The sequence below is a fragment of the Peromyscus maniculatus genome, chromosome 11 (genome assembly GCF_049852395.1).
Source record: "Peromyscus maniculatus bairdii isolate BWxNUB_F1_BW_parent chromosome 11, HU_Pman_BW_mat_3.1, whole genome shotgun sequence".
NCBI lineage: Eukaryota > Metazoa > Chordata > Mammalia > Rodentia > Cricetidae > Peromyscus > Peromyscus maniculatus.
In genome coordinates, this window is record NC_134862.1 from 50,056,739 (window position 1) to 50,070,454 (window position 13,716).

At 38.0% G+C, this 13,716-nt stretch overlaps 1 protein-coding gene and 1 long non-coding RNA gene across 4 annotated transcripts in view; one reads left to right on the forward strand and one right to left on the reverse strand.

Annotated features, from left to right (window-relative positions):
• The window catches only part of Kcnt2 (potassium sodium-activated channel subfamily T member 2), a 354,847-nt gene that overhangs the window by 4,508 nt on the left and 336,623 nt on the right, over positions 1–13,716 (forward strand). The window lies entirely within an intron of this gene.
• Positions 2,054–13,716, reverse strand: part of LOC121821281 (uncharacterized) — a 156,059-nt gene continuing 144,396 nt past the window's right edge. For both annotated transcript variants that reach the window (XR_013043309.1, XR_013043311.1), the window contains exons 4-5: positions 2,834–2,993; positions 2,054–2,436 (exon numbers count right to left, since the gene is read on the reverse strand). This is a non-coding gene — a long non-coding RNA (uncharacterized LOC121821281). The remainder of the gene's footprint in view (positions 2,437–2,833; positions 2,994–13,716) is intronic.

The following is a 13,716-nucleotide window of genomic DNA, read 5'->3' on the forward strand; positions in this document are numbered from 1 at the left end:
TGTACCATGGGTCTCATTATGTTAGATCTGAGGAAAATATACAGAGAAGTATGAAACGTTACTTCTTCATATGGAAGTAGTTATTGAATGATAGATGAATTCTCAAAGATAATACTGACAGCATTGTTTATGTTATGACTATGTTCTAGAAAAATGTACATCTTAAAATGTCAAGAAAATCCTGTATCCTTTGTGGATAGTATATTCTGCATTGGCGTGAAGATAAAGCAGATGAGGTTATAGTAGAAATAGACTAAGGTCCTCAATGCATCTTTAGTGTAGTATTTAGAATATTTTGTGATTTCACTTTTACTCCATGATTGAAGCTCATACCTAGAGACTGCATCTTACTGGCTTCACACAGAAGCAATTCTGTAATATGTAGACTCATGAAAGTGTTAAGAGCCTGTGTTTTCTACTTAGTGTTTCTGTAATTGTAAAATAATAAAGATTCAAGGTATTCTCTTGTAGTTAAACACTGGTAAGTCTCAAGTTTTAAAGACTTCCAGCAAGTTAATACCAGCCTTTATCCTCTCTCATTTCGAATTATTAAATTTTAAAGTTTAGAACACAGTGAACTTAGTGTCGGTAAATTGCCACAATTCCGATTACTGCTAATGGACAGATCTCAATTGTAGTCATCAGGAGTGGGCCACTTATTTAATTAACCATTCTTGTTTTCAAATGTTGGGGCAGTTATTTCAACTACAGTAATTTCAAGTATATCCTTTCTGATTTATAGGTGACATTTAAAATTAATGCAAGCAAATTCCTGGTGATTATAATCAAAGAAGGATTTGAAAAAGAGAGTACAAGTCAAACCATGAACATTTTAAGAGATATCTATAAAATAGGAAAAGAATTTGAATTGATCCTTGGGTAATTGAAATTTTTTAGGCATTATACTACAAAGTATATCTGTATATAATAGAATTAGATATTAGGAATGGATTTTTACAATGCCATATGGAACATTTGTGTAAGTCACCATTTTATCTCCAATAAGGAGTAATATTATTTTACACAGTAGTTATTGATTATAAGGTATTTATTTTAAACTTCTTAATTCATATTATTTAATGCATGTTAAAAACATTCTAAGTTCCATTAAGTGCATACAATGGTGTTTTTACTATTTTAATTATATAGTGCGATTAACTATATATGTAATACCACAAAAATGATTTAACATTTATTATAAAAAATATAATCCAGCTAGGTGGTGGTGGTGCATGCCTTTAATCCCAGCAATTGGGAGGCAAAGGCAGGTGGATCTCTGAGTTCAAGGTCAGTCTGTTCTAATAAGCAAGTTCCAGGCCAGCCAACACTACACAGAGAAACCCTGCCTTGAAAAACCAATATATCTATATATTCCAGAAAAATCTTTGTTTTCTTAGTACCATCAATTATATATGGAAAAAACGGTACAAATGAGGCAAAAAGAACTCTAAGCTGAAGTAGATATTGGGACAAAACTGTGACCACCACCCTCATTTGGCATATATGTTTGTGTACATGCTTGCACGTGTGGTAAATGTGTGTGTAAGTAGGCGTGCACTTGTGTGCCCATGAGTGTTGAGGCGGAGACTGTCATCCACCAGGTGCTCCCCTCATCCACTCTTCACTTTTATGTATTGAGCAGGGCCTCTGGCTGAACCCAGAGCTTGCCTTTTTTGGTTAGCCAGTCCTCACAAATGAGTGGCAGGTACTTAAGCCCACTGATCCATCTTGCTGGCCACAAACTGATTTTATGTTAGCATAATATATGAAACACAGAGCAAAACACATTGATATTATTGATTTTCAAGTGTTAGCAAGGATTCAAACATCACTATTTTTTATAGAGTCATACAGTGTTCTTTCCCTATGAGAGATGCATACTGAAATTTATTTGCATTTATTTATTTTTATTAAGAAAAATTTTTCATTCATTTTACACACCAATCAAAGATTCCCCTCTTCCCTCCTCCCACCCTCAGCGTCCCCCTCCCAACCTACCCTGCACTCCCACCCACAAGAAGGCAAGGCCTCCCATGGAGAGGCACATTCAGTAGAGGCAAGTCCAGTCTCTTCCCCCTGCCTCAAAGCTGCAGGAGGTATCCCATCATAGGTAGTGGGCTCCACAAAGCCCACTCGTGCACCAGAGATAGATTCTGTTTCTACTGCCAGGGGTCCTCCCAAGCAGATCAAGCTACACAATTTTCTCACCATGCAGAGGGCCTAGTCCAGTCCCATGTAGTCTCCACAGCCATTGATCCAACTTTCATGAGTTCCCACTAGTTTGGTGTGGTCATCCCTGCAGGTTTCCCCATCATGGTCCTGATGCACTTGCTCATAGATTCTCTCTTCTCTCTCTTTGACTGGACTCCTGGAGCTCTGTCCAGTGATTGGCTGTGGATCTCTGCATCTGATTCCATCAGTCATTGGACAAAAATTCTGTGATAACAGTTAGGGTAACAGTTCAGGCACCCTCTCCACTATAGCCCAGGCTGGGGTCATCCTTGCAGATTCCTGGCGACTTTCCTAGAACCAGGTTCTCTCTATCCTCATGATGTCTCTCTCTATCATGGTATCTTTCATTGCATTCCCCCTCCCTCCTTGTTCCAGCTCAACCATCTCATTCCCTTATATTCTCATCTCCTATGCCCTACCCTCCATTGCCCTCCCTTCATCCCCAGTTTACTCTTGGAGATCTTATCTATTTCCCCTTCCCAGGGTGGTCCATGCATCCCTCTTTGGGTCTTCCCTGTTAGTTAACTTCTCTGGAGTTGTGAGTTGTTGCCTGGTTACCCTTTGCTTTATATCTAGTATCCACTTATGAGTGGGTACATACCATGTTTGTCCTTCTGAGTTTGTGTTACTTCACTCAGGATGATATTTTCTAGTTCCATCCATTGCCTGTAAATTTCATGGTGTCATTATTTTTCTCTGCTGAGTAGTACTCCATGTTTATGTACTGCATTTTCTTAATTCATTCTTCAGCTGAGGGGCATCTAGGTTGAATTTAAGTGTGAATTTTAAAATGAGTTTGTCTTGGGAAGTGAGAACACAGCAATCTCATTTTCTACACATCATATGAAACATTCAGAAAGTATTACATCTTCCACTGAACCTGCAGTTTCAACTCAGACTTGAGGATGGGCGCAAAAGCATGTTTAGATGAGTGATGTTGAAATTGTTTGCGATTAAATTAACTATAGCACTAGAATTCTTAAAATACTTCCTCCCTTTTCTAATAGGAACATGTCTCAGCTTCTGTAAAACATAGCTTTGAGGGCCAGCAAGCTGGGTTAGTAGGAAGAAGTTGTTGGTGTTAAGCCTGATGATTTGAATTCAGTTTCTAGGACCCACATGGTAGAAGGACAGAACTGATTCCTACAATTCTATGACACTCCCGTCTTCCACCTCCACCAAGAATAAATACATACGTGTGGAAAAAAAAACCAATTTTGATACAGAGTATGAAAAGTACAGAATAAAAAGAAAGCTAATTGTTAGTAGCAAACGCATTGCATCCACTTGCAGCCGTTTCCATTCATATTGTTTCTAGAAGTTGATGCATTACTTCACCATTTTTATCAGTGTGCTTATATTTTACCAGTGTCATTTATATGCCAGGCTTGTCTAAGTTTCCTGTAGAAAATGAAGTGAAAACGTACTTTTAAAGAGTTTATTTAATTGATTGCTTTATTCATTTACAGTCTGAAATTGTTAGTATTGACTTTTCTCAGCAATATTTACCATCCTTCATTAAGATATTTAAAATTTGATGCTTCCTCTGAGTGTTACGATTGATAACTTAAAATTTCTCTGCACAGTACCCAGAAAGACTAGTACTTTTTGACAACTTGTGGCTGATCATGGGATATGTTACAGGGCATGGAAATATAAAAACATCCTCTCCCCTCCCCTCCCCTCCCCTTCCTTCCTTGCTCTTTTCTTGCTTGCTTTTTTGTTTTCTGTAAACTTGGTCTCTGGTCTCTATAGACCAGGTTTGCCTGGTTCTCACAATGTAGCCCAGGCTAGCCTCCACTTTGTTCCCTTCCTTTTGCCTCTGTTCTCCAAATACCTTGGTGCACTCAGTTTATAAGGATCTTAACCATCAGTTATCAATTAAGTTGCAGTTTAAGTAAAGACATGAATACTAATATTGCGAACTGTGAAATGGTTCCTCCATTGATAACAATAAAATACACTTATCTTCTCAACTTCTTTTTGAAAGTCACATGGATATCAACATCACCCATATTATCAAAGAAAGAACATATCTTGGAATAAAAATGAAATATGAGAAAATTCATCTTTTATGTTCCTTTGTAATCCTGTGCGGCAGAATTTAATGAGTCAGAAAATTGTTATAATTGATACAATTTTTTAGTTGTCATAATAGTTTTAAACACCATCATGGTAGCTACAGAGGAAAATCATTCGGTGCTTTGAAAATGTGTGGTTGGGCTTATGTTGTCTTGTATAAGAGACAAGAAAGTGCATGGGGAGGGTTTCAAACAAATTTATACTGAGATTAAGGACTAAAGGTATGAGTTAATAAGTGCATTAGAAACTGAAAGTTAAAGGTAAGGGTCACCTTGTCTAAGGGCCATTGGAAGGAGAGAACAAGGGATTTTTTTTAGCAATTCATAAAGTCAGGGGGCAAATAGACGACGGACCCAGGGTTCAGGAGAATGATCTAAGCAGGGAAGTGTGAACTGTGATTTATACAGACTTCTTATTTGAGTCTGCAGAAAATGCTTAAAGAGAATGAGGGTGGGCTGGAACATGGACAAAACTGAGTCCTTAACTCAAAGTCAGCTGTGAAGTTTCTTTACATGTCCATTGTACTGTCCAGATAAAGTAGAGATGAGTTCATTGGCTCCAAAATTTTCTCTGGTACAAACATTAGTGGTTGTCATTTTTAAAGTTATTCACAAATGACAAAATTATATACATACACACACACACACACACACACACACACACACACACACACATATATATATATATACTTTATTCTTACAGTAAAATAAATACTAAATAATCTGTCAAGAATTTAATCATATGAAATATTTGAAATTAATATATAGTAATAAGTAATTAACTGATATTGTTTCTACTTTGCATGGAGCCAAGAATATCAGTATATATCCCAATAACAAGTTTTACCTAATCATCCAAAGTGCCTTATTAACTTTTAATGCCAAATATCACTGATATTGGTAACTTTTCTAAAAGTATTCTATTATGTTTTTAGGGCTTTCTTTTTCTTCTTTTATTATATTCTTCTCATTCATAACATCTCAACTACAATTTCTTTTCCCTCACCTACCCCCAGTCTCTGCCCCCACCTCCCCTTTCCCCCAGATCCACCCACCTCCTATCTCCCTTCAGAAAAGAGCAGGCCTCACAGGGACATCAACAAAACATAGCACACAAGTCACAATGAGACCAGACACATACCATCACATCAAGGCTGAATTAGGCAACCCAGTAGGAGAAGAAGGGTCCTATAAGCCGGCAAAAGAGTCAGAGACACCCTACTCAAACCGTTAGGAGTCCCACAAGAACACAAAGCTATTCATCCATAACATACATGCAGAGCACCTAGGTCAGACCCCTGCAGGCTCCCTCATCTCTTTCCAGCCTTTTAAATCCAACACTTCTGCACCAACGAACAAAGATTATGGTTCTTTGAGGGTTGAAGTGTGCGCTCTTCTTGCATTGAATTACGTTTCTCTCTAATCTAAAGGTTTGTTCATTGGCAATCAGCATCATGAGTTCTCCCAGACTCTGGATATTGGAAGATATGAGCTAGTGGACATTTGATTCCATACCTCTTGTGTAGAAAAATTGGGACGTGCATGCTTGAAGCTGACGGATAGAGCTCTGGCTCTGCAGAGTACAAACACAAAACAAAACACTGGGACGATGTTGGGTTCTCTGTAGCTGCTTAGACAGACACAAGATCATGCCGCACATTAGAAATCTGCCCTTGATGGCCCAGTAACTGGGGCCAGCTAGGACAAACTTGTTTGTTTGTGTTTGAAGAGACTCTTTGATGTAGGACCGTTTCAAGGAAGGAACAAATCCCTTCACGTACTTGGAAACAGAAAATTTATTTAAAGTAAATCTATTAGTGGACCCCTGGTACTCAGTTGGTCTTTTTGACTGGGAAGTGGAGATGGCTTGAGAGTTGACGGTGAAGAGGTTAGAGCCAGGAATGCCCTAGGTCTCTGAAAGAAATTACAGAGAATGTTTGGGGTGTGGAGGCAGAGGATGATCAGCAGGAAAGGGAGACCAAACACATGTTTCTCCTTAATTTTCAACAGAACTTTGAATTGATCCTATTCATCTTCATCTTTTATGACAAATAGAAGGGAGCAGAAACAGAAACCAACGGTCGAGCTTAGTGCATCTCCGGGGACAATGGCAAGCAGCAGACCAGCTGCTCTTGACCCCTTTCCTGTTCAGAGTCAGCGTGACCTCTCTCCCCAACCGCGCTTTTTCAGCTCAGCACTTATGCAAACGCGGGCACTACTTTAAAACCAGCTGTATTTTCCTGGGTGCGTGAGTTCCGTGAACTCCGAGTTGAGCTGCTTTCCACTTTCACAGGATCTAGATATGTTTCAGAGAGGGATTTTGCACTCAAAGCCCCCAAAGGAAAAAAAAATCAGCAGAGCTGGGAATTAAAGGCGTGCTTGGTCTTGGTTTTCTTACTTGGGACTTGCGCACAATCATAATGAAAGACTGTTATTACAAGGGCATGCTTAACCCATCTTGTAAATCACTGTGTAAATAGGGATAAAAGCAGATTAACACATTTCAACCTTGTTTAACTCTCTGGGGAGAAACTCCTAGATTGTCTACATATTGTAAACAGCCAGTTATTAACAACCAGGGCCAGATGTGTGCTTTAATAATGGACAGCTTGCTGTCTCAGGCCCGTCAAAATGGAAATAACACTCGCTCCCCTAGGAATCAGAGAGGGTGATCAGCAAGCTGCATAGGTACCTTTAAGAAGTGATGTTAATGAATTCAGCCATTGACATGCTATGTGGTAATTACATTGGCAAATTGTAGATGGAGTTTTTAGCATTTTATACCTTGGCTGTCTCCCCACAAATGAGTTTATGCGCTATTTCACCCATTTTCCCTTAAAATGTAAACGATACAAAGTAAATGGACGATGATATTGAATTTAGTGTTTGCCGCAAGACTGTGAACATTTACAAAGAGCTTAGTATGATTAAGCATTGTTCTAATCATGTTATATGTATCATTAATCTTCATACTAATTGAAAAATATTTTGTCCCAATTTTCATTTCATAGATAAGTCACAGATGCTACAGAAATACATATGTTGTTTCAATGTACAGTCCGAAAATCAGAATCTCATTATTGTGCTTACCAAATATGCTTAGAACATAACACAAATATGACATGTTCTTCAAGCAACAGAATTAATGAAATGTAAACCAATGTGAAGATTTTTCAAGACATAGACATTATCAAAGCTTTGCCTTCTCATAGCCAATATTAAAACAATCAGCTCCAGAAGAAAGTTAGGAATTTCTGAAGTTGGCCCTGTTTTCGAGGGGAAAAATATGTTTTCCTTTCGTGTCTAGGGCATTGTGTTTGACAGTCTAGACAATGAATACTGAAACTAGAACAACTCAAACAAATATTTGCATGTATTTATTTACTTATTGATTTATTTTTATTTGAAAAGTGTAAAATGTGTCACAAGGAAAAATAAAGATAACAATACCACAATGGATAACATGAAAAAAAAAAGAGCAGATAGAAATAATATTGACCACTGGGCAATGGAGAGAGACAGAGAGAGAGACAGAGAGAGAGACAGAGAGAGAGAGACAGGTGCACGCCTTTAATCCCAGCACTCAGGAGGCAGAGCCAGGCAGATCTCTGTGAGTTCAAGGCCAGCCTGGTCTACAGAGCGAGATCCAGGACAGACACCAAAACTACACAGAGAAACCCTGTCTCAAAAAACCAAAAAAAAAAAAAAAAAAAAAAAGAAAGAAAGAAAGAAAAAGAAAAGAAAAATAATATTGACCATGACCATAGGGGAATAAAACTTCATTATTTAAGATCATAGAATTAACTTTTTGGAACTCCACAAGTGTTTGTTTCTGAAATTTTGGCCAGGGCCTCCGCTTTATTGCTTTGTTTAATGTCCAGTGATTATTTTGCTTTTGATGGTATTTGCTTATTAGTACAACTTTCCCTGGTTACCTCTTCATGTTCTGAGCCCTGAAGTATTGTACCCTATTAGAAAAGAATTCATTTTTCTAACCAGTGTCTTTGTGATAATGAGAAATATCTTGCAGAGATGTGCTGGGGCTTAATTGTGATCATGTGCAATTGCTTGATTAGGAACTTGATACTTAGACTGATCTATTAATATGCTTCACCTGTTCCATAGATTGGCAGTGATTTCTTGAAATAGATGCAGAAGCATTAAATACATAGAAAACAGCATGATGAATATGGACCAGATTTGGTTGGGTGTAGTAGCTCTAGTGCACAGTATGAACCCAGGGGTTTTCAAATAGTTCCTGGAGATGGGTTATGAAGTCAGTCAACATCCTCAGTCTTATAGGATGAGAAATAGACTACTTCAGGAGAAATGCGATTTTTCCTGGTGTTCCAAGTGAAAGGCAATCACTCCTTTAGAACATTGCTCCTTATTCTCCAATCCTGAAAGAACAGTGTATTTTATAAGATGCTTCCAACATCCTCACTGCTAAGTACTGATGTGACTAGAAAGGACTGTTCACTTAATGTTACACATGGATTTCACATTTACTTATATCCTTTATTCATAAATTCCCAATGTAAATTTTATACATTTCATAGTATGTTACATCTTGGTCAAGGGTTGGCAAGATGGCTCACAGGTAAAAGTGTTCCATACTAAGCTTGGTGACCTGAATATGAGCCCCATAATAAACACAGTGGACCAAAAGTTGTCCTTTGATCTCCATACATGTACCATGACACACATGCACATATACACATGCACACTGGAACACTAAATAAATGCATGCAAGCAAGCAAATAAACGAGTAAAAAGCCTGGTCACTGTTTGAATCTAGTTATTTATATGACCCCATTTATTGTGATAAATGTAGATGTACATATATATGTGTATAGGATATATAATAACTAATTGTTATAGGATATATATTAAATAATTGATTATATTAACTACTTGATATAATTAACATAATTGTCATAATCAACTTTTTGTTGTTCATTTATGGTATCAATAATATGAAATGAGAACGTATTTCAGTTGATCCACCACCATCATGTATGGATATAATTACTCTAGATCTATCCATTTCAGAATTTTAGAGAAGTATTAGTTACTTTGGCAGCTTGTTTTGTTATTAGCTTAATCTTTTTTTTCACAGTCAGTTCTGATCATTGCTTCTTATATACATTATTGCAGTACTTGCCTAAGTTCCTCTTCATTCCAAGCCTGCCTTCTGCACTCCACCCCTACGAACCAAAGCCTTATTCCCTGTATGCATTTCTCAAACAAGATTTGACCATAAACGGCTTCTGTTTTAAAGCCTGCTTGTCATTGATCCTTACTATGTTATGACCAAACCATTCCTTCAGCATCCAATGCTGTTCACTCATCAACTTTTTTTTACTGTATAATTCTTGAAATGTCATCACTCCCCTTCTCCACACAAACCATCCCTCGTCTCACGGGCCAGCATCTGCCTCACGGTCTTCGTGTTGTATCATGGCTGCACTTTATCTTGCATTTCCTGCTCATGCCAAGATTTGATGTCAAACTGGTTGCAGCATTAGACTTGGTAATGAGACATTGGAAATCAATTCTCCATATTTTGGGAGTTCCTGTATTCTGCCAGGCATGTAGGTTTTCAGCTTTACTTGTGCTTGAAGAAGGTGTGACATATGACTTTCTAGGGAAAAAGCCGTATCTCCAATCCATTTTGACTTCCACACTAGTTAATAAAGTGGCTTATCCAAAAGTACCAGGGGCTGTAATTTTATAATATTAGCAAATTTCTTGCCTAAATAAAGGAATCTAAGTCACAGCTGTGCATCTGTGTGCACCACATAGACACATTATTACAATGGAAACAAAAGGTCATTTGAATTCAAGGTTTTCTTTTTCCCCATCTTGTAGAAATAAGGTAGTTTTAATGCTCATTTTAAATCCAAGTATTGTAGTTTAAGTCATTTGACTTGAAAATGTCTTTCGAACACCCAATTTAATATTCACGAGGAGGTTTCCTTCAAAAATAGCAAAGCAGAATGTGCTTCAGTCCATAATTCATGCTGTGACAATTCAAATGACTGTTAAAGTGAATTCAGAAATTTACATGGGGGAGCTCAGCAGCAGGCAGTGCCTTTGTCCAAGGAACTGTGGAGGTGGAGTCCGTGATAAGCCCTGTCTCACGTGGTGCTATGTTATGGTAGTAATACATGCTTGGGATGAACAGAAAGGTATGTTTTTGTGCCTCAAGTCCCAAAGAAATCTTTCGTTTTGAATTGAGGAACGGTACTTATAAAAGTTAAATAGTTAAAGGTTCTGTTTAGTTTTGTAATGTTAGCATGGATAGTAGTTTTCTTAGAGGGAAAAAAATGCAAACCTGTCTCAAGTCCTTAGAGAAAATGCATGCTATCAGTAACCATATATTCCTGCCAGCCCTGGTGGTACACAGCTATAATGGCAGCATTCAGAAGATTGAGAGAGGAAGATCACAAGTTTAAGGCAAGCCTTGGGTGCACAGAGGTGCTTAGTCCTATAAAAGAGAAAATGACTCATGTGTTTCCGTTCTCATTCTCAGCACTGAGTTGATTGTCTCCTGTTTACTTTTGCCGCATGGTATACCATTCCTGCTTAAACAACACTGTCTGTTCGAGCATCACAAGGAGGCTTCTTGTGTCTCTTTGCACTTGCAACTTTCCTACTCCACAGAAGACAGCCGGAAGCTCGTCATTCTCAGGAGTAGACAATTAAATGTGTCCCCGAGAAGAGGGTGAATGCGCCTGGTCTTACATTGTTATGTTGCCTTGCTCACTTTGGTCTTTCTATGGTGTTTTCTGAGTATCTCCTGTGTGGTAAACATGTACAAAGAAGAAAGAAGGAAGTTCCCCTGTGCACACCAAACTGTGCTCAAACGAACTTAATTCTTCCATACTGTGAGGTATGGTTCCTACTGAGACAGACTTGAAGGATATGAGCTCACATTTAGGAGCCAAGATAAACAAAAGAGCTGTCACATAACCTGGGGTGTGCTACACAGGCTGGCATGACATAAGTGATGACAAAAAGCTTCTTCAAAAGAATATTCCAGAAGGAAATTAATTTTGTCGTATTAAAATTCATGTATTGATTCAACCCAAAGCTGCAATGGGTGTCCTCCCCAGGGAGTGTCCTAGAACAAATCTCTGTAAGTACACTAAACTATAAACCACAGTATATGTGAAGATGAGTTTTGTATCTTAGAGGATTTGTAGGAGAATTTACAAGTGAAAGAGTTTGAATTTTGTCCTCCCTAGAAGAATTGGCAGAAGATTATGGATAAGAGGATTGCATGATCGAAGCAGTAACTGTATGGAGTATTTCTGAAGTATGTGCAAGGCTTGTACAAGAAAAAAAGGGGTCACCCAGTGACTCCCATGGACTGAAAGCAGTATGACAGCAATCGTGAAAATGTAAAAAGGAAAAACAGTCCAATAAGAGACTTTGCTGATGTTGTTTAGACTTGCGAGTGGAGAGGAGAGATTGTAGATGTGAGATGGGGGAACCACAAAAGGAGAAATAACTTATCCCAGTGCTTGCTCTGTCCATTCAGTGAAGTTTGTTACCACTCTTATATTGCAATCTCTCGAGTGGGTATGCTCCTGTCTAATTAGTGTACAGTTCTAACTCCCAGGTCTGTCAAGTCACTCATCTTCAGTACTGACCAAATTTAATTCAACTGGACAAGCAGTAGGGAAAATCATAACTTTCCTATTTTAATGTCTTTGAAAGCATGAGATAGTCTTATGTTCTTTTTATCTCAGAAAATTAAATAATCAGGTAATAATCAGGTAACTTGACTATATAAGAGTAGAAAGTCTGAACAGATTATGGAGTTAACACAGAGGAAGTGACTATATGATACATGCACATAGTGTATAGGATACAGAGACATATATGATATATGAGAGCTAGATATTGAATTTAAACCCATTCAAATAGATTTTTTTGCATTATTCACACTGTGGGTGGGTTATTAAAGAAATCACATGCACTTTACTATATAAAGACAAAATTCAAGTAAATGAAGTCTAAATGCTTTTTTATAAGAATCAAATTCTTTTTAGTTAGTTCTTTTGTAAGTTATGGCAAATTCAGTTCAGATAGCACTGATAGTTAACATGATAATGAGCATGCTGTGCTAGAAACAGAGAAACAATTTTCTGTGTTTTTAGTGTTTTACAGTAACAGTAAATTCACAGGGTGAGTTGGTTTTAGTGGTAGCAATGTCCCAGATAATCTTTCCTAACTTGGTAATCAAGATGATGTAAATGCATGTTATTTTATTCCGATTTTAACAACTAATATTAACTCTTATCACACATCACATGTCATATAGTAAATCTTCATAAGTCAACCAATCAATCAAGTTATCTATCTGTTCATCTATCTGTATATGTCTTGTTACAAAATGAACTCGAGTGGAAAAGACTTCAGAGGTTTCAGGAGTGGGCTGATAGAAATGCAATAGAATCTGTGTTGATAAGATCATGAATAAACCAGTTGCAGGAAAGAAGCCGTTGGTATAAAGATCAGGCCACGGGATAGTCAAGGGAGAGAGTGAACATGCAGTCAGCTGTTCAAATAAAAATGACAGAGCTGTGTTCAGAACAGGAACAGCATATTCAGGTATAAATGAACAAGCAGGAAAATGGACACATGGAAGTCCAGCTGAGTAGGCTTTATGAGCAGCAGGATATGAGCTGAGTTGGAGCCCCACTGTGTTGTGGAGTATTACTTTAACTATGTAAAGGTGTGTTATATTTGTTTATGCTGCATTTGTTCAATTATGTAAAGATGTGTTCCTGTTTTACCTTGTCTGCCTAAGGCACCTGATTGGTCTAATAAAAAGTTGAATGGCCAATAGCTAGGCAGTTCAGGGATAGGCAAGGCCAGTAGGCAGAGAGAATAAATAGTGGGAGGATTCTAGGCTGGAGAGAAGAAAAGAGAGTAGAGAATGAGAGAGAAAGAGAGGGAGAGGCCCGGGACGAACCAGCCAGACACTGAGTAGAACATACAGGATGAAAGAAGGGTAAAAAATCCCTGAGGCCAAATGCAGATGAAGAGAAACAGGTTAAATTAAGCTAGAAGAGCTAGCGGGACACACCTAAGATAAGGCTGAGCATTCATACTAATACTAAGACTCTGTGTCTTTATTTTGTACAGGGGTTCAGCCTCAGCTCAGGTTCAGGTCCCGAGGTGGGGAAAGGGTGACAGCACAAGGGAGAATTCTGACCCCCAGGTGGACTCCACTCACGTGGTCCCGAATAGCTTGAACCATCTTTATATTTTAACAGAGTTTTTCCTACCAGGGCTACATGAACACTTTATTATTGGCTCCTACTTTTGACTTTTAAGAAACACATCATATTTTAAGAAATACATCGTAATCATTATAAAAGCCCCCATT